General features: G+C 50.9%; 2 non-coding genes across 2 annotated transcripts; both read right to left on the reverse strand.

Moving 5' to 3' along the window:
• Positions 1-18,964: 18,964 nt before the first annotated feature.
• On the reverse strand, positions 18,965-19,046 carry TRNAL-AAG (transfer RNA leucine (anticodon AAG)). Its single transcript has one exon. It is a non-coding gene; the product is annotated as a tRNA-Leu (tRNA).
• Positions 19,047-19,407: 361 nt separating this feature from the next.
• On the reverse strand, positions 19,408-19,489 carry TRNAL-UAG (transfer RNA leucine (anticodon UAG)). The gene has a single exon. It is a non-coding gene; the product is annotated as a tRNA-Leu (tRNA).
• Between the last annotated feature and the right edge of the window lie 2,865 nt (positions 19,490-22,354).

A 22,354-nucleotide genomic window follows, 5' to 3' on the forward strand; every position in this document is an offset into this window, starting at 1 on the left:
AAAACCAATCCTGTGTGACCAAAAGGAACACATGCAAGGTGTGTATCACACCACCCCCCTGCAGACCAGGCCATGACAATCACTGGTATGTCACCCAAACCCTCCCAACCCACATCACCCTTGTCTGCCACACCATGACATGGCACGCAACATCAAAAGGCCAACACATGACCAATTACATACGATGTGACAAGTGATAAATGAAAAGAGGCCTGAGACAATCACACCTGACATGGAATCAGATGAAATGACTGACCAACAACCTCCCACACATACAAAGTCATACACAAATGCATGCCACCAGTGGTACCATCAACAAAAGACTGAATGCCTGTTCTCATGCACATTGGCCAAGCCAAATCCGCTAATCCCTAACCCGTGTGCTGTGTGTGTCTCCTGCAACACACTGCTCAGCACACAGCACAGTGAGCAGCCATTGTGTTGGGGATACACCTTGAGCATCACATAAAAAGGACAAGCAACAAAAATAACCTATTGACGCATGTACGCAATCCCCAAATGGTAAGTGATCATGCGCTGCAGGGCCACAGCATGACAGAGAAGGCAATCTGTGTTCACATGTGGGCATGGAAGGGTGATTGTATGTGTGGTGAAGCATTGTGTAAGTGTGTGTGTCAGTAGGGACATGCACTCAATACATGCATGTGAAATCAAGTGACCCTCAGTGTCCTGTACGCATCACATGTGAACATTGCCCATGTGTACTCCCCAGCATGTCAAACCACAACAATCCCCTGACACCTGAAAAATAAACAACACAGGAACAGCCATTGACCAGCAGAACACATGTACATAGCACCCCACAATGACACTGTCAGAGAGTGCCCAAACACTGTAGCCCAAGCATACTGTCCAACAACAAAAGGCCCTCCCTCATTTACACATCACCATGACCTTCTGAAGAACTGTGTCTGGGGTCTGTAGCCTTCTTCGTTCTAGTCTACCTGGCTTCAGGATCCCCCTGCCCCTTGTTTTCCATGTTCTACCTTGGGTGTAAATAGGGTCCGGCCCCCTCAGAGGCCACCTTGACTGGTAAAAATACCAAATCGCAGAGAACTCCAAAGAGCCAAACCCCCAAACCAGGGAAAAAAGCCTGTAGCCACCGAAAAACCCTGGAGGAGTCTCCAGTAGATGACTTGAAGTTGCTGAAAATGGCCAAGCACATGTCCAAGCAGAATGAGAGAACAACCAAGGTACCACAGTTCAACAATGGTTCAACAGCATTTTCAGTACACAATAATCAATGAGGAATGCAACAACTGATGGGTAGTGTCACAGCTCTGGTCTCCAGGCGCAGGAGTGGCACGAACCAACCACCCCCTCTGCGGTCTGGGCGCCTGCAAGGTAAAACTTACACAGGCCTCCGAGACCTCGGTGGGGAAAGAGGGTCAGGGATCCATTGTTTGGATAGGCATCGCTATTCAGGATAACCAGAAAGAGGGGCAGGAGAGGGGAGGTGGATGGGCAAAGGGAAAGTAGGCAAAATACAAAATACAACTATTGACAATAACACATACTCAATCAGAGAAACCATGTTCTTTATGCACATTGTACAAAATGGGACAAATGCAAGCCAAAGAGAGACTTATCTCTGGGGTGAGTGCTGGCCTTCTGCCTGCGCACTCTCAGGTCCGGTAACAGGAGCAGTTCAATGCTGCAAAGAGAGCGTGAGTTACTATTCTGTGTGGGTTTTCACCACACACACAACATCATTCGAGCCTCAAACTAAGTGACTCCTGCCCAAACAAACACTCTTGTCTGCTGCTTTGTTCGTATACTTTTCCTTGCCCCCGTGGTGGTTCATACACTGTCAATGCGATAAGGCAGCCGCACGTGGCCCCGCGGTAAATGGAAGAACAATGTGTTAAGAATCACAGATGATAGAATGGTCCTTGGGTGAGCTGCTAGACGCATGTGGCGAGGTGCGACTTCAGTACAAGTCGTGTTCTGCCAGCCGCGGATTTCAATAGGTAGCGCATGTGGCAATTTGCATATGCAAATGATATGCACTGCACTCAAGTCTGTGCGTCGCTGGGTGCCCCCGGGAGTTGTATTAGTTTCTGGATAGGAACGCTACTGCGCTAATAACTCAGCCTCTATGGAGCAGGGGGGAGTCGAGGATATGGGTGCCGCCTCCTGCGTGTACCCTGACAACTTGTAAAGCCACTTGGCATTTGGTCCTCAATGCAGCTTAGCTGTACTGTGCGCTTCTTCCTCAATGCCTGGCCAAGCTCCCCAGCACTGGCGCTACTTAGCATGCATGTGTGAGGGGCCTGGAGGAAGTTCGGCTGGGGTGTGGCCCCTCGTGCTGCTCACCTTGCTTGGAGCTCCTGGAAACACATCTGCTTCTGTCGGACATCTGAGCACAAGCCCTGTGCTTCTGCTTGCGCACTCATGCACACGTGGGAACCACCCAACGTGGCCAGGTTTCTGTAGTTCTTGGCCCCGTGTCTGCTGGGAAAGGTAGTCTGTAGGCTCATTTTCCTGCAGAAAGGGCATAAAAGGCTGGCAAGTTTCCTGTGTGTGTTTCTTCATGTTGGTTGTCACTGGGCCATGTCTGAGACCTACATCCGACCTCCTCCCACCATCAGTGTGACTTTGACAGCCAAAGTGTGCAGGCTACTGTCTACAGCATGAAGTGCATCAAGCACATATACAGGCAAGAAAAGAACATGCATCACAATCAACATCAATAAATGGACATATCAATGATGTACTCACCAAAATTGATTGCAGACATGCCGTGGAGAAAGCAGACATTTTCCCCACTAGGGGTTTTAACACAGGTAGTACAGCAGCAGATAGGCCACAGATATGACGAAAGTCCAATGCCCTTGTTAAATGGTTGTAGCACCGAACCATCCTTGTGAGCCCATGGATAGGGGAAGCAGGAGTGGGATATGTTAGTCAGGACCCCAAGCTGCAAACACATACACGAGACAAGCTTAAATGGCTCAGCTGGAACAGACAGTGGATGCTTTCAAAAGTCACAAAGCACCACACCGTCACATGAATGGACAATAGACAAGCAATTTTAAACTATATTAACAAATTAAACTGACTATAACAATCAAAAATGGCCACATACGACCCGGGGGGGGAGGAAGGCACCCAGGAGGGCGGAGGTACAGGGTGCACCTCAACACCCACATGCGATGAAGTTGAGATAAAAAAAAATCTCCATGGGCTCAATGCCTGCACAGCCCGACCCGTGTGGGAAATAAATCGTCATCCTCCTCACCCTCTGACTCAAAAGGTGCCTTGACATCAAGAGCACACCCAGAGTAGATCGGAGGGATTGATGGTCATCCCTCAGGGCCTCCCTTTGTGCCTCTGCGTGAGCAGCAATTGCTTGACGCAGAGACACCATTTCAGCCCGGCGTGCCCTGTCTGAGGCCGCCATGCCCAGCCTGAGCGAGCGGGCCCTGGACTGTGCCGCCCGCTGCTGGAGATCCACCTGCCTAGCAGGGGGAGCACGGATTGGGCCACATGTTCCAAGCTCTGAGTGATATTATCAATTGTTGCCCCCTGTTCTTCGGAATTGGCAACCATGGCTTGCTCCCACTCAGTATACCCCGGTGGCGCACGGCCACCGCGTTGCTGGGCTTGACACCCACGGGGCCCAAGGAGCCGCGGTCCTTGTTGGGTTGGCATCGCCCGCGGCTGCAGGACTACATTCCTCCGTTGACGTGATACCCCAGGTACATCAGCAACTGGTGTGGAGTGTGACCGTGCGCCCCGATCCACCACAGGCAGAGGTCCCACCACCGTCTGGCCCCAGATAGGCCACAGATATGACGAAAGTCCAATGCCCTTGTTAAATGGTTGTAGCACCGAACCATCCTTGTGAGCCCATGGATAGGGGAAGCAGGAGTGGGATATGTTAGTCAGGACCCCAAGCTGCAAACACATACACGAGACAAGCTTAAATGGCTCAGCTGGAACAGACAGTGGATGCTTTCAAAAGTCACAAAGCACCACACCGTCACATGAATGGACAATAGACAAGCAATTTTAAACTATATTAACAAATTAAACTGACTATAACAATCAAAAATGGCCACATACGACCCGGGGGGGGAGGAAGGCACCCAGGAGGGCGGAGGTACAGGGTGCACCTCAACACCCACATGCGATGAAGTTGAGATAAAAAAAAATCTCCATGGGCTCAATGCCTGCACAGCCCGACCCGTGTGGGAAATAAATCGTCATCCTCCTCACCCTCTGACTCAAAAGGTGCCTTGACATCAAGAGCACACCCAGAGTAGATCGGAGGGATTGATGGTCATCCCTCAGGGCCTCCCTTTGTGCCTCTGCGTGAGCAGCAATTGCTTGACGCAGAGACACCATTTCAGCCCGGCGTGCCCTGTCTGAGGCCGCCATGCCCAGCCTGAGCGAGCGGGCCCTGGACTGTGCCGCCCGCTGCTGGAGATCCACCTGCCTAGCAGGGGGAGCACGGATTGGGCCACATGTTCCAAGCTCTGAGTGATATTATCAATTGTTGCCCCCTGTTCTTCGGAATTGGCAACCATGGCTTGCTCCCACTCAGTATACCCCGGTGGCGCACGGCCACCGCGTTGCTGGGCTTGACACCCACGGGGCCCAAGGAGCCGCGGTCCTTGTTGGGTTGGCATCGCCCGCGGCTGCAGGACTACATTCCTCCGTTGACGTGATACCCCAGGTACATCAGCAACTGGTGTGGAGTGTGACCGTGCGCCCCGATCCACCACAGGCAGAGGTCCCACCACCGTCTGGCCCCTCGGTGCAGGTGTCGCGGACAGAGGAGCGTCTACATCAGAATCACATACCATTGATGAATGGACATGACGCACATCCAACTCGACATTATCGTCAGAGTGATCATCCGGACTAGACTCATTGCCAGCCCTAGAACGATGGTCTGTAACAAAAGTGGGTTCTCGTGGTCTACCACCCCACGACCCACACTTGTGCCGGGTTGCTGGTGTGATAGCAACCCTGTGCCTGGCATGACAACACCATCCTCTGGCTCCATTGCGTCATCATCTGAAAAGGGGAAAAAAACAAACATGAGTACACAAGTCAGAAGCACATAACCCACACACACAGACATCACATCGACAGCCAACACATGAAGCAGACATGTCACACACAAATGAGAACCTGGCATGCATCCAGTGGCATTGGTAGGCAAGCACATCCCAAAAGCAGAAATGGATGTGTCTAAATAGCAAAGCCTACACAAGTACAAAATGTAGTATATCACCTCCATCAGACACCACCTCGGTCAGGTAACAATGTCACAGGCAGAAAAAACAGATGGCAACAAAGAGATGGCACATACCATAAGCATGTCTGAACTACAAATTGACCAGTGCTGCAAGTGAATCCAAACACACAATGACACACGTAATATGCATGTACACATGCATCACTAAACCATCATCACCAATATAGCTTCATCCATCTGCAGCTCAGCCCGTACTGGGTGTCATGGGCCATGTAGATATAGTGAATGTCCCAAGCAAAGTAAGTGCCTGCAACCAGGAATTAGGGACCATAACGCCCAGTACGGTCCGAGCTGCAGGACATGAAGCCTCCACAACACCCCTCAGGGCCTGATTGAGCACATTGTGCTATGAATGTGCCCTATTCCATCATTCCTTGTGTAAAATCTTCATGGCCAGGCCCCACCATATTAGCAAAGTGGGCCTGGGCGCACACATACTGCACCATAGTGCACCTTCAGGATTATGCCAGTTGAACATAACGTGCGCAATGCTGAAATCTCACCAGCATTAACATCAATCAACTACATGTTAGTCAGTCAACTAAAAAGCTGCGGCAGACACATGTGTAAATGAACACTTTCACACACACATATGTGAGTAGCCGCAATGTTGCACTACCCAACGTTGAAGCTGCTTGCATATGTACATGTGAAAGCGTTAAAAAACACCCCTTTGCCCATACACCTGTATTGTGAACATGAACAGCATCCAATACAGCAAAGCAAGCAGCTACAACTCTGCTTGCTTTGATGCATGTGAATGTGTACACATACACACGTGAAGGCAGCTCCACAGTCATTACAACCCGATTGGCAGGCTACATGCAATCTGCGCCCTATGCCAGTTGTTATAGACCGCAGATTGACCAATCAACTTTGCTAAACAACCCCTAGGGAGTTCCAATGCTGAGTACATGTGTCACAGGATGCACCTGTGCCCGTGGCATTCATGACAGAGAAGGGATGAAAATCTGACCATACATGCCAGGTCACTTTCACATTGCAGCAGTGAGTAGGCATGTAGAACGGTGTAATATGGCTCAGAAGTGGGTTGATGCAGTGCAGAACATGTGTAAGTTACCCACTATCTACATGAACAAGCACATTATGATGTCTATCAATAAACATGAAGGCAGTGTAAGGGCAAGTTCAGGTATCACATGCAATGTGCATGCAATGGGTTGCATGGCTACAAGCAAGCCCCCCCCCTAAGTGAAAATGCAGGGAGGCATTGCATGTCAGCGAAAGGGTGACCAGAGACCTGTGTATTGGCAGACAGTGTTGACTAGCGTCAATTGCATCATCTGAGTCAACTGACAACACAGCAGATGAGAATGGGACAGTAAGCAGGACACATGATGAACCCTCAGTAGTGCACCCATGTGTGCAGAAGCCACTACACCAGTTGAACAGAGGCAGGGGGCCTTAAACAGGGGGAGGCCTGTGCCCCACACAGACTGTGACACCCTAAACATGTGCGTGATGCAGGACTGAGCCAGAGTGGGCATGGAATGGATGATCAAATGCCATTAAATGTAGGTCATCCTGGACACGTACTACAATGATCATCTGGGCAAGGGCACATAGGGGCATGCATGGAATGCACATGGAGCATGAATGGGCACTAATGTCCCTGCGGAGCATCTGCCATCTGCACAGTCCGAGTGAGACACCCTGCATCAAGGACAAAGAATGTACCCCACTGTATGTGTCTGGCAGGTTGACAGGGGGAAGTGTGCATGTACACAGGAGCATTGAACAGGCCATTGCAGTACTCCATCATGATACCCACCAGTGTCATGGTGAAATTGGGGTGCAGGAGGATGGAGGGGCAAGGGTGCATGCCTACGTGGAGTACCCGCATGCAGGCAGAACACACATGTACGTCAGTTATGCGATGACGTAGTCCCAGTGCTGAGTGGAAAGACACCCCAGGCTACATGCAGAAGGGCCAATGAGCTGGAACATGCACCGGAGGGGCAGCCGGGTGACTAGCATGGGAGTAGGTTGCAAGTGTGGTGATGAGGACAGTCCCGGTCTGCTCTACATGTCCAGCATGCTGCACAGCCGGCACACATCAGTGAAGCATTGCATGACTCGCACATGAAAACCATGTACACATAACATGTAGTGGCAGTCAAGCACAACACATCACACAAGCAAACCACACATGGGGCCTCATTACAAGTCAGGCGTTGAGGGGTTAACGGCGCCGTAAACGGTGCCGACCCTTAACGCCTGATTACAAGGTCCCTTAGCGCCATGGGGATTTTAACGCCTGCTTTTTGCAGGCGTTAAAATCCATGGCGCTAAGGGACCATGGTGCTAATTACGCCACCGTAATTTACGATGGCGTAATTAGCGCCTTACCCACTCCCATTATGCCCTATGGGGCACAAATGGGAATGGGGAAGGGTAAAATGGGAAATGGGGATTTACCGCCCCACTCACCTTGGAATGGGGCGGTAAATCCGCCATCCACCATGGTGTAAACATAGTTTACACCATGGTGGTAAGGGTACGACCCAGGCGGTAACTTACAGCCTGGGTCGTAATGAGGCCCATGGTCTGGACAAACACGTGACAACACTCACTGGACCGGGCATCAAAGTCCAGCATCTCTCCCACTCGTACAATTCTGCCAGTATTAACTCCGCTACGATCGACTCGTGCGGAGTAAGATCTTCCTCCTGAGCTGGTGACCCACCGCCAGTCAACCCAGTCATGGCATAATTGGAGGCACGCTTCACCTTAGCACAGCCCAACGCTTTTGCACTCTTGAGCTGTGCGCACCTCATGTCCAAATGCACTCACACAATCCGTAACATGCTTCCAGTGGGACATACGATGGGCAGCCGTAGTGTGACAATTCGGCCCAACTAGCATATCACGGTTGTGTTCCCGCAAGTAGTCCACAAGGAAGTCCAATTCTTGCATGCAGAAAGGCTTCTTCCTCAACGTGCTGGAGGCCGGAGCTGTGTCTGGGGTCCCAGCCTCTACTGCAGGTGCAACCTTCCTCCTCTTGGACAGTGGTCCGGACCCTGACTGGCAAATGCCACCCTGATCAGTATGGGCAGTGGCACTGGTGGATTGAACCAAGGGAGTGGCAGGTGGAACAAGGATGGAAGCCCTGACTTGCCTCGGTGGCTGCTGGGTACCCCTGACTTGACCCTGCGCAGCAACATCTGCTGTGCTAAGGTCACTGACCGGGACTGTCCTGGATGCTATACTCACAGCTGGGGTGGTGTTGGCTGCATCTGCCCATGCACTTGCCAACACCCGGCTGCTCGGGCAGCAGATGACAATACTGCCCCAGGGACATGTGCCTCAGTTAGGGCAGCCCTGTGTGCACTTACCCTGTGCCTCCTGAACTCCTGGAAATCATCCAGGGACTCTTCAGGTGCAACACAGCATGCGCAGGCCCACCCTGAGCCTGGTTGATGGTGTCCACAGCTGCACCTACAGCTACCACTACCCTTGGGCCCGTGGCAGTCGATGAAACGGACTGTCGGATCACATGGGCGCCAGTGCCAGATGCAAGAGCTGCATCTCCCGTAACCACAGGGGGTGGGGGCATGACTACACCAACATGTGGCACAACATCGTGCCGAAGTGGCTCATCCCTGCCTTTTCCCCCTCTGCAGCCACCGTGGACACCCTGGAGTCCCCCTACTCCCTGGTCATCCCGGCCATGTCCCTGACCACGCCCGCCACATGGAGTATGCCCAGCTGAGGCGCTCCTCACCTTTCGTGGCCTCCCAACCATGGCACAGATGGAGTAGTGCCGGCACAGATCGAGTAGTGCCAATGGGAGGTGTACATGACAATTGTCCTGGGCAATTGGGGTGAAGGGGGTGGGATACAAGATGTTAACAGCACCCTTGTGCACCTGCAAGGCTGTATGTGACCCCAGTGATAAAGTGACGGGTCACACAATGCTCAGGCACCCCAAAACTGTAGTAAAACCGTGCAGGCAACCCCTGGTAGCCCACCTGTGTGGAATTAACCTCCCGCAGTACGCGGTGGCACCCAGGGACACGAAAAACCCATACACGTGGGAAACGCAGGCTACTATGACCTCGAAAACGGGTACGCGATACACAGGGGCACCCGCAGTGGGAAGAATAGCATGCGCGACTCACTGTCAGACTAGCGTGATAAGGAAAAACACGCGTAGCCAATAACCCTGCCAATAGAAGAGATATGTCCTCGATCCACTGTGAAGTTGTGATGGCGCGCGAAACAACCAGAAGTACCAACACAAGTCGGTCTCCACAAAAGGCACGTACAGCGAACTGCTGGCCCCACTCCCCTTTAACCCGTACTGAGGGAAAAGCCTGACCGCATCACGTCACTTACGCGCTTTGGCCCTTTCCTCGAATTACACGCATTAACACGCGGACGTGCTGTTTTTTCACGTGCTGAATCACTATGCACTCGTGATGAGGGGACCGCCCACACGTGTTATGTCACAGATGTGCTTACACGCTAAGGGCCTTTCCTCGAATTACACGCTGACGTGCAGTTTTTTCACGTGCCAAATCACTCCGTATCAAGCTGGCCACACGACAACACACGGAAGACCACGCTCCTGCCCAGAAGGCCATTTTCCTGCCCCCCAGAGCCCTGAGCCAACTCCCACCAGCCATCTGCTGCTGCCTGCCTGCCTGCTGGCCAAGTGCCCTGCTATCTGGTGCCTGCATGTCAGCCATCTGCAGGGGTCCAGTTGCAGTGAGCACCCCTGCTGGAACAGCAGACTCCCGACTACAGTTCCATCACTCCACAGCCCAGCACCAGGACCCAGTTGCCCCCCCACACCTGCCTCGGGGGTTGCCATGTCAGGGCAAACACCATCGGACACCACTGGCAACCCCCAGCCAGAAAGGCAGAGGGCTACCAGCTTCAGTGCGGCAGAAGTTGGTATCCTGGTGGAGCAAGTCCTGGTGCATTATGGTGCCCTCTTCAGAAGACCACGTGCCGAAAATGATGGACGGAAGAGGATCTGGAAGCACATCATGGCTGCCATCAACGTGGAGGGGGTGGCAGCCCGCGACATACGACACGTCCGGAAGCGCTGGGAGGACTTCATGTCCAGGACCCTCAAGAAGTCCCGGTGCCTCTTGGAGACAGCGGATGCAGAGGGGTGCCGGGTCCGCCTTACCGATGACCAGACGAGGGTCCTGGAATGTATACGCCCAGCGCTTCACCACCAGGCCCTTGAGAGGCATACCCGTCCGGAGTCGAGTGGTAAGTGTCCATGTGTACTGATTGGACGCAGTGCATGTTGAGGTGTGCCAGGTGTGTGCAGCTTGGACATATGACTTGAAAGGCCCATGTATGGATGTGCATGTGCAGGGACATGAGCCTGCCGCATGTGAGTCCAGTCATGTGTGAGGCACATCAATGGTGTATGTGTTCAAATGCATGATGCACGAATGCATGTGGGGATGCACACATGTCAGCATTTATGTGTATGTACTATGGCATGGTTGGAGTGTGACACATGGATGCTTATTCCACCTTCATGTACGTGCATGGCATACATGTGTGTGTGTGTGTGTGTTTGACATGTGTGCAAATGTGATACGCCATGGATGCATGTGACACAGACATGTAGGAACCCCATTGGCAGACGTGACATAGTTGCCAATGATTGCACTATGACAGGTGGTGGAGATGTAGAGATGCATGTATGTATGGTGGCATACCCGTGTTGCATGAGACGTCAGCCTAACCATCGGATTTTCATGCTGTTGTATGTGTATGGATGGTGCTGCCTGCTGCAACATTCCTGTTAATTTGCGCATGTGTGTGGGTTCAAATGATATGTGTGTTGGGGAGTGTGATGCCATCCGTGAAGTTTGAGACTGCCACTCATGTGCAACTGTCATGTGTGTATCAGACCATTGTACAGTGCCCTGATGCCTGTGTTCTGTCTCTCCCTGTCTGCAGCGTCGACTGATGGAGCACAGAGGCAGGGATCCCACCGCCAGCCGGGGAGGCAAGGCCCAGCTCCCCTCCCAGGTTGTCATCTCTTCGGGGAGTGAGGAGTCTGGTGCTGCGTCCAAGGAAGGTCCAAGAGGCAGAGGTTGGAGGTGGACTCCTCAGCAGCAGAAGGGGCAGCTGAGCCCGCACAGGGGCCTATGGAGGAAGATGGCACAGAGTCATCCAGGTTGGTGGGGGGTTTCGTTTGAGGAGGAGGCCATGGAAGGCCCATGCACGGGGCCTGGAGGGGGGATTCCACTGGTGCTCGTGGTGCAGTCCAGGGGCAGGGACAGGAGGCAGCACAGGCCGCCGTGGAGGTGCCTGTGTGTAATCCTGTCCCTGATCCTGTGACTGCATCACCTGGCACCAGCAGGGATGCCTTCGTCCAGACCCATTTTCAGGGAGGGGTTGCGTACACAACTACTGGCCTTCCTCTCCCTGCGGACGTGGCAATCCGGGACTGTGTTGAGCCTGTCCTTGCTGGGGTGGTGTTGCGTCAACGTGGTATTCGGGATGACGTGCAGGGTTCTCGTGAGGACAATGCAAGTCATTTCGAATACCTCATTGGCTGCGTCGACCTACTAGGACGGGTCAGCAAGCCTGGGTTCATCCGTGTGCTGGAACTTCTAGCGACCCCCTCCTCAACTGCACCCCCTATGCGCCAGTCATCCTCCGTGCCATCTTCCTGCCCAAGTATCACCTGGGCACCCTGTGGAGCTGTCCCTGACCCAGCAGCCAGGCTGGTGGAGGACACATCCCTGCCACAGTCGGGAGTCGGAGGTCCAGCAGGGGTGGCCACCCCAACAACTGGGCCCCAGCAGGAGGAGGACGTGCAGGCATCGACAGGCAGGGCACATGCACAGCAGCAGCAGGCTCATGGTGGGAGCGAAGATGGCTCGGGGCCATCAACTTCACAGGGGCAGGCATCGGCCGGAGGGCAGGAGGACCCTGGATTGGGAGTGTCTTCCGTGTGGAAGAGGTTGGGCCAGCGGATAGATGGGCAGCGGCGGCGGGCGGAAGAGGCACGGCTCACTATGGTCAGGGTGGAGAACTCCATGCGCAGGGCATTGAGGCGGGCTGAGTGCCTCGAGGCAACTCGCAGGAAGTTTGAGGACGCCATGGCTGTATCCCTGCGAGACCTCGAGGCCAGGGAAGAGGCCCGCCTCCAGGACGTTGAAGAGGAGTTCGGTGATGCCCTGGCCTGGAACATCAAAGAGTGAGCCATAGGACTTGCCCGCCGCCATTGTACATAGTTCATTAGTGTTAGGTTTCCTTTGTTTTATATTTTATTTTGGAATAAATGGACATTGCTCCACTTCATGTATATAGTTTTTTCTTCATAGGACATTTTTGTGGGTTTCATTTGCTTTGTGGATCATGGACCCTTAGGACTTGGATTGTAGATGGTTGTAGACTTGTACAGACGTTCTTTTTCAATTTTCCCATGGATCAATGGTTTACTTTTATTAAAATTATTTATTTCTTATTGACATTGGCAATGGACCACTTTTTTCATTCAACATGACGTTTATTTGTTTTCCATTGGATTACCATATTTTGCTTATATCTGTCATTGTATATTGATTTTTAAGTTTGATTTCTTCTATGTTACTTCATTATGTTTTTAATCAATTCTAACTTCATGATTGGTATTCTATCATTGGTTTTGTGCATGTCTCAATGAACATTGCCTCAGTCATGTGTTGCCACTGTGTGGCTCCGTTGTGCATTTATGCATGGGCATGGTGGTTCTTTTGAGACTGTCATGGCATGGGTTATTTGGGAGTGGGCACAGTGGATGTTTGCGTGCTTGGACTGGGGGGCAGGAGGGGATTTTGGTTGGCATTAGGGACATGGGTCTGTTTACTCATGACATGTTGTCTGGTCGGCCATGCGTTGGGGCCTGCTGGCAGATGCCCGTCACTGGTGGGTGGGCGGGGGACATGAGTCGGGGCTGCATCAATGCACAACGGAGCCACACAGTGGCAACACATGAGGCACTCAGCCCGCATCAATGCCCTGAGTATGGAGTTCTGCGCCCTGACTCGAGGCACTCAGCCCGCATCAATGCCCTGAGTATGGAGTTCTGCGCCCTGACCATAGTAAGCCGTGTCTCTTCCGCCCGCCGCCGCTCTGCATCTATCCGCTAGCCCAACCGCAGCCACACTAAATGACACTCCCAACCCAGGGTCCTCCTGCCCTCTGGCCGATGCCTGCCCCTGTGATGTAGATGGCCCTGAGCCATAATGCCTCCCACGCTGAGCCTGCCGCTGCCTCCGACGCAACTGCCTCTGCCACCACAACGACATACGGGATGATGGAATCCACCAGCGCCATCGTGCACGTGCCCTGCCCGATGATGCCGGCACATCGTCCATCCTCTGGGGTCCAGTTGGTGGGGTGTCCACCCCTGTTGGACCTCCGACTCCAGACTGTAGCAGGGATGGGATCTCCACCAGGCTGGATGCGTTGATTGGGGCAGATCCACAGGGGGCCCTGGTGGCATCTGACCCGGAATACGGCACGGAGAACGACTGGCGTATAGTGTGCACAGAGGAGGAGAGGGCCGCAAGACTGGCCAACACATGGAGGAAACCCCCGACCATGGACCCTCCCAACTGGGCCATGTTGGCATACACCACTTCGTGATGACGTGCGTGGTCCCCCCAGGAAGCACGCAAGTCATCACGAATGTCACATGTGCGCAACGTGACACCAATCAGGGTGGACTCCATCCGCTCACGGGTCCCCTCGTCCGCAGGTAGAGGAGTACCAGATGACGTGGACCTCCCCCCTACCTGCGGACAGGCCTGGGACGGGGCATTCCTGCTGGTGCATGGTGATGCAGTTACAGTGTCAGTGACAGAGACACGCATGGGCACCTCCGCGGCGACCTGTGCTGTCTCCTGCCCCTGCCCCTGGACTGCACCACTTGCACCAGTGGTACCACCCCCACCGGGCCCCATGTGCAGCTCTGTAGCGGCCTCCTCCTCCTCTATACCCACCACAAACCTGGATGGTTCTGCACTGTCTTCGGCCATTGCAAGCCCCTGTGGGAGCTCATCCACCCCTTCCGCTGCAGCCGTAGTGGTAGATGCGGCACCAGTCCCCTCGCTCCCGGGTGATGGTATTTCCTGGCAGGGTGACTGGGCCTTGCGTCACCGGTGGAGGCATCCCTGCCGCTTTCCTCCAAAGCGCCGTCTCCGCCCTCTTCTTCACTCGACGCTGTGTAAAGGGAGACATTGAACACAAGCATCAGGGTACTGAACTATAGTCCCCTAGACACAAAGCAATAGCACATGAGTGGCACTGTCAAACGTCACTTCCATCATGTCCCTCCAGAACACATGGGTCAGTGCAGGCAACACACATGCAGGAACAGGCATGGCACATGCAACATACATTGCCATCCATGTCCAAGGCACCATAGTTGCATCCAATGGTGGGCTAATTCTCACATGCACCATGGGTCATGCATTTGGCACGGTATACCCCCAGACACAGTGGATATAAGGATGACTAGGCTGTATCAGTGAATGGACACATCGTCACGGACATGTGTCATGCATCCATGGCGCACACACTACTCAGACACACGGACATGTACATCATGCATGTCCATGACAGCAGCACACATATCTCACACCACAAACATGTCAAAGTACAGACACAGGCATGCATACATGTGTGCGTTCCGCATGCTGCTCCGCATGATGCATTGTAACACATACACCATTGATGTGCCTCACACATGACTGGACTCACATGCTGCAGGCTCATGTCCCTGCACATACACATCCATACATGGGCCTTTCAAGACATATGTCCAAGCTGCACACACCTGGCACACCTCAGCATGCACTGCGTCCAATCAGTACACATGGACACTTACCGTTCGACTCCGGACGGGTATGCCTCTCAAGGACCTGGAGGTGAAGCGCTGGGCGTATATGTTCCAGGACCCTCAGCTGGTCGTTGGTAAGGTGGACCCGGCACCCCTCTGCATCCGCTGCCTCCAAGAGGCACCGGGCCTTCCTGAGGGTCCTGGACCTGAAGTCCTCCCAGCGCTTCCGGACGTGTCATATGTCACGGGCTGCCACCCCCTCCACGTTGATGGCAGCCACAATGTCCTTCCAGATCCTCTTCCGTCCATCATTGTCGGTGCGTGGTCTTCCGAAGAGGGCATCATAATGCCCCAGAACTTTCTCCACCAGGATACCAACTTCCTTTTGACTGAATCTGGTAGCCCTCTGCCTCTCTGGCTGGGGGTTGCCACTGGTGCCGGAAGGTGTTGTGTCGGACATGGCAACCCCTGAGGCAGGTGTGGGTGGGCAACTGGGTCCTGGGGCTGGGCTGTGTAGTGAGGGTACTTCAGTCAGGTATCTTCTGTTCCAGCAGGGGTAGTCACTGCAACTGGACCACTGCTGATGGCAGATGTGCAGGCACCAAATGGCAGGGCACGGTGGCAGCAGGCAGGCAGCAGCAGATGGATCGTGGGAGGCTGCTCGTGGTCTGGGGGGCAGTAATTCGGCCTTCTGGGCAGGAGCGTGGTCTTCCATGTGTTGTCACGTGGCCAGCTTGATACGGAGTGATTTGGCACGTGAAAAAACAGCACGTCAGCGTGTAATGCGAGGAAAGGCCCTTAGCGTGTAAGCGCGTCTGTGACGTAACACGCGCGGGCTTTTCCCTCGCCACAGGTTGAAGGTCCCATGTGTGTTTCCATCGCTCTGTACGTGCTCTTCGTGGGATGCGGTACGTGTATTCCGGGGATGCACATGAACTTTTCCACACGTTTTCGCTGGCGCAAGCGGGGTACGTGTATAATGTTTCAGCCATTATTTTTTACTTTGACATCATACTGATCCCAGCAGTATCCAAACATAAAAAAGCCCATAAACTTATACTGGATTGCACATTAACTATTATATTTTTAACAGTTGATTGCATTAAATACACTTATTTGATTCAACTGTGTGACAGAAGCAACAGTGAAGGTATATATTTCGAAGAAAGGATCGTTGCCACTCCAGAGTTGGGCTCACCAAAAGAAATTAGAAAAAAAACTAGACTCCAATGCGGAAAAAGCCATATTGACGACAGAAATGGGCTCACCGGATCTACTACAAATGCATGAGCAGGTGTTCAAGGAGGATGTAGGTTGCTTAAGTGGATTCACACATCGAATAAGGATGCAGGAGGGATCCAAAGCAGTTACACAAAAGATGCGCAATATCCCAGTTTCCATGACGGATGAGGTGAAAGCAGAGCGTAAGAAATTGGATTGTATTCGGAGGGGTGCGCGGGGAGTTTTACATGCGATTTCGCTGGCACAACCGGGGTACGTGTATTCCGAGGGGTGAGCGGGGAGTTTTACACGCGTTTTTGTGGTTGGGGGCTCTATGCTGGTCCACTGACCTTTGCGCCATGTACTGAATTTGTGCAAAGTTTTTAGCGCACAGGGCGGGGTTGGGGGCGTAACTGGCGCTGCTGCAGGGTCGCTGCGCCACTCTGTGCCACGGCTGCTTATCGATGTATAAATTTATGAATACGTTGTACGCCTAAATGGGTTTTGGCACATGCGGCTGGCGCAGACTGCCGCACGCGCACTCTGTGCGCCAGCCGCGTCTGCCACTTGTGCACCGAATTCTATGAATTACCCCCAAAGTGTATTTTTAGAACAATGTACTGAAAAGAGGTGACAATGTCATACCTCCTGAAGTTATAAGACAACGTTTGATTGAGATGGGACACAAAGGTTATCAAGGGATAGTGAAGACGAAGAGGAGGATAATGAACGACTGCTGGGGGGCTGTTGTTGATATATAGATAGAAAGAACAGTGGGGAATTGTGTCCTTTGTAAAAACAGTGACAACGTGTGTTTGTGGGGATGCTCAAAAGCCAATGAACCTCACAGATATCCCAGGGAAGCCATGGGAGAAACTGATTAGTAGTTATAGACCTTTTGATTCCGTCTCTCCGTCTGCTGAGGCCCTACAAGGTATCATTGATTTGGCCAAACATCTACATATACGTGAGCACCAGAACGAAAGTAAAAGCAAGTGGTGCCTTAACATACAAGCCAACATTTTGAAGCACCTCGGAGGTAGATTTTGTCAAGGAAATCGGGAAAAATGAATTTTCCCACAGGCTTGTATTGGGGTTAAAATTGTTTTAGGTGGGAGAAGGGGAAAATATCAAGATTTTTAATAGTAAAATCGGGAGTCTCCCTTCTAAATCAGGAGGGGTGGCATGTATGCCTTAACAATGTGAAATAGTTTTAGGTTGGGTTGGGGGAAGCAACAAAATGAGGAGGAGATTTGAAAATAAGAGATTTAAAAAATATGAATGATACATTATGAACTGAAGACAATAACATTTTATTTTAGTGTATTAGGTCTCTCGTGGCAACACCTACTGTCCACTGTGTTTTGGAACAGAATCTGAATGCACTGTCACCACTCATAATTGCCAGTTTTAGATTTTGGCCAAAACCCGAGAGATGTACAGGGAGCAACACCTCTGACAAAAGGCCTTAACACTCTTCTAATGTATTTGGGGCAGTTCTGGTCTCCTTTAGTTCATCGATAAGGAGGATTGAAGTGTGTTTCAGCCGCCCTCAAGAGGGCAGTGTCTCACCATTTTGTTAAAATCTCTTGGCACAATTTTAAGATTCAGTAAAAGATACCTTGCCGACTAAACGAGATTGATAGCACAGCGATAAAAAGTATGTGGGGAATCTGGACAATGGCTGGCTCAAGGACAGGAGCGAGATGTGTTCACATTGTGAAATCAACTCACTTTAAGGCCTTAATTGCTCCACGTGCAGCGGGGGTTGCTTTATTATAAAATGTAAATAATAATAAAAAGGAAAGGCTTGGGTGGGGGGGGACTCTGTTGGATAAATAGGGTTACGTATTACAAGGGGACGTCTTTATAACATATTATTGAAGTACCAGAGACCAGGGCACACCTGCCCTGCGCTCAAAAAACATGCCCTAGTACTGCCCCCAACATCCATTCATCTACCTTGAGATAAAAGCTATGAAAATGTTCATTGACAATAAGGGTAGAAGATTGGAGAAAAAAAAACTACTTGGCAGCGGTGGGATTCGAACCCACGCCTCCGAAGAGACTGGAGCCTTAATCCAGCGCCTTAGACCGCTCGGCCACGTTCATCGATAAGGAGGATTGAAGTGTGTTTCAGCCGCCCTCAAGAGGGCAGTGTCTCACCATTTTGTTAAAATCTCTTGGCACAATTTTAAGATTCAGTAAAAGATACCTTGCCGACTAAACGAGATTGATAGCACAGCGATAAAAAGTATGTGGGGAATCTGGACAATGGCTGGCTCAAGGACAGGAGCGAGATGTGTTCACATTGTGAAATCAACTCACTTTAAGGCCTTAATTGCTGCACGTGCAGCGGGGGTTGCTTTATTATAAAATGTAAATAATAATAAAAAGGAAAGGCTTGGGTGGGGGGGGACTCTGTTGGATAAATAGGGTTACGTATTACAAGGGGACGTCTTTATAACATATTATTGAAGTACCAGAGACCAGGGCACACCTGCCCTGCGCTCAAAAAACATGCCCTAGTACTGCCCCCAACATCCATTCATCTACCTTGAGATAAAAGCTATGAAAATGTTCATTGACAATAAGGGTAGAAGATTGGAGAAAAAAAAACTACTTGGCAGCGGTGGGATTCGAACCCACGCCTCCGAAGAGACTGGAGCCTTAATCCAGCGCCTTAGACCGCTCGGCCACGCTACCGGCTGCTGTCTCCCCCAGTCTAAATCCTCTATAGAAAATCATAGAAAAAACGTCTGCCGACTTGTTGCTTTTGGTGTTTCTTTCATGCAAATAATTACCCAGAATCTATCACATTCTAGTAAGCCAACTAGACGTTGTGCCCCGTTAGCAAAGAAAAAAATGTCAGGATTTTAAAAACGAATCGGTTGGGTCGAATACACTTTTTTGCTGGTGTGCTGGCATTGTATAGGAAATTCGTAAGGGGGGGTCACTGTAGGGAAATCGGTCAGTGGAAGAGTGTGAAAAAAAATTGAAAGTTCGGAAACGGTACGTTGGTTGAAAGTTTAAAATCCAAACGGGCATTCAAAAAAAAAAAAAACCTTGGCAGCGGTGGGATTCGAACCCACGCCTCCAGAGAGACTGGAGCCTAAATCCAGCGCCTTAGACCGCTCGGCCACGCTACCAGCTGTCTAAATTAGTATCACATGTTATAGTAGTACCTGACAATCATGAGGGGAACTGAGTGGAGATTTAGAGTTTGATCAAAGCAGAATGTTTCAGCCATTATTTTTTACTTTGACATCATCATACTGATCCCTGCAGTATCCAAACATAAAAAAGCCCATAAACTTATACTGGATTGCACATTTAACTATTATATTTGTAACAGTTGATTGCATTAAATACAATTATTTGATTCAACTGTGTGACAGAAGCAACAGTGAAGGTATATATTTCGAAGAAAGGATCGTTGCCACTCCAGAGTTGGGCTCACCAAAAGAAATTAGAAAAAAAACTAGACTCCAATGCGGAAAAAGCCATATTGACGACAGAAATGGGCTCACCGGATCTACTGCAAATGCATGAGCAGGTGTTCAAGGAGGATGTAGGTTGCTTAAGTGGATTCACACATCGAATAAGGATGCAGGAGGGATCCAAAGCAGTTACACAAAAGATGCGCAATATCCCAGTTTCCATGACGGATGAGGTGAAAGCAGAGCGTAAGAAATTGCAAGAGAAAGGAATGATAGAAAGCACAGATGCATCAGAATGGGTGTCATCATTGGTGGTGGTGTGGAAAACTTCAGGAAACGTAAGAATGTATCTTGACATGAGAGAACTTAATAAATGCATCATCCCAGATAGAAACCCTTTGCCAAACATTTAGGAGTTACTATCAACCATAGGCCCAGCAAGGGTGTTTTCAATCCTTGATCTAACCTCTGTCTAGCACCAGGTAACACTCCAGAGATAATTGAGGGGTCTGACTGCATTTATAATACCAGAAGGATTATTTCAGTAACAGAGAATGCCTTTCTGACTTAATTCTGCCACGTCAGTCTTCCAGAACATTATGTACAGGATTTTTGATGGCGATGAAGGTATTGTGCTCTTCCAGGATGACCTTCTGGTATATGTAGAGACTATCGAGGAACATAACAGGAGGGTCAATGGGGTACTGAAGAAGCAACATGCGGCAGGCATGACCTTAAGCAATTAAAAGTTCAAGATAAACAGGGGGGAGTTTTAATACCTGGGACATGTCATATTGGAAAGGGGCATATCGCCCAAGAGACATTTAGTGAGACAATTAAGAATAAAGCCTCACCAAGAGCAAAGATCAAGTACAGGCATTTCTGGGAATGGTGAATACTATTCAAAGTTTGAAAGGATTTTGCTAAGCACACAGCTGTAATGTAGAACTTAGTAAGAATGTACGTAACATTTGTACGGGATGAACATTGTGAGGAAGAGTTTGAATACATAAATTAAATGCTAATGAATGTGCCTGCATTGCACAACTACAAGCAGGGAAAATACACAGTCATCACTACTGATGCGGACAACATGAGCCTCGGGGCAATTTTGACACAGACAGACGGAATAGAGAGTACATAATACTGTCTTGGCACAGAAACTGCCATGTTAGATTTAAAATCAAATCTCAGATCCATCATTGACCGTGGCCATCCTGCCCTTTTGATGTTGCTAGATCTTTTCACAGCGTTTGACTTAGTAGACCACGCATTACTGGCAACAAGATTACAAACAATTGTCGGCTGCATAAACCTGATGACGCAATGGCTAGCCTCTTTTCTCGGTCCCCGGGTGATCCAAAATTCATCTTCTATACCTTCCCTGCTCACCCGCGGTGTTCCTCAGGGATGCTCTCTGTCCCATACTCTCTTCAACATTTACATTCTCCCTATGCTCCTGTTGCTCGATGACCTGGGTGTCTTATATACCAACTACGCTGATGACACCCAGGTCATCCTCGAACTTTCAGGCTCTTACTCCACTGATTCTAAAGCCATTGCTGCCATCTACTCCATCACCCACTCCTGGATGAGTCAGAACTTTATGGCATTGAATGCCGATAAAACAGAGATCCTCATTGCCGGATCTAGTCACATCATTTATGATTGCCGATGTCTCCATTCCAGTGGCCCAAAGCGTTAAGACCCTCAGCATTACTATTGACGCTGACCTCTCCATGCGCCCACATGTGGCCAAAACCCGAGCATCATGCAGCTGGATTAATAGGCAACTGTGCGTAATGCGTCCATTTTTATCTGTTAGCAATATGTCTCTTCTCGCATCTGCCCTCGTAAACTCCAGGTTAGACTATTGCAACAGTCTTCTAGCAGGCACCTCTGCTGGCAATATCGCTGCCTTGCAGATCACTCAAAATGGCGCCGTCAGAGCCGTGCTGGGACTACCTATGCACTTCTCTATCACCAGAACACGGGGCGGAACATGCGGAATGGGGAACAACGTGTGAAAAAGAAAGCGTAACTGGGGAAGTACAGCAGGGAAATACACAGAACGCCCACACGCACGCGAACAGCACGTATTCATGGAATCGAATACAAGAAACCTGCGCATGCCAAAAGACGCGCACAGACGTCAACACGTCTGCCACACGAAGGCATACGGAAGCGTCCCCGCGTGCGGTATAAAAGTATGCGCAAACAACAAACACGTATATACAGCTACGATGAATGCCCCATTCATCGCAGTACTGATCGTGGGACACCGCAGGAGGAGGAGAATAGCCATGCCCCGCATTTTATTGCCCCAGACCAGCCTTTTTGGGATGCCTGATGACCAGGTCAATGGCAGTTATAGGTTTCCACCTCGTATCATCCTAGACCTGGTCAGGGAATGGGAAGATGACCTAACATTACCCACCCTGTGCTCCCAAGCATTGAGCCCCTTGGAGAAGGTGCTCAATGTCCTGCATTTTTTGGCCACTGGGTCATTTCAGCGGACAACTGCCATAGTCGGGGGTGTTTCACAGGCCACGCAGTCACGCTGCCTACACCAGG

This window comes from Ambystoma mexicanum, chromosome 1p, assembly GCF_040938575.1.
Source record: "Ambystoma mexicanum isolate Mex_15411 chromosome 1p, UKY_AmexF1_1, whole genome shotgun sequence".
Taxonomy (NCBI): Eukaryota; Metazoa; Chordata; class Amphibia; order Caudata; family Ambystomatidae; genus Ambystoma; species Ambystoma mexicanum.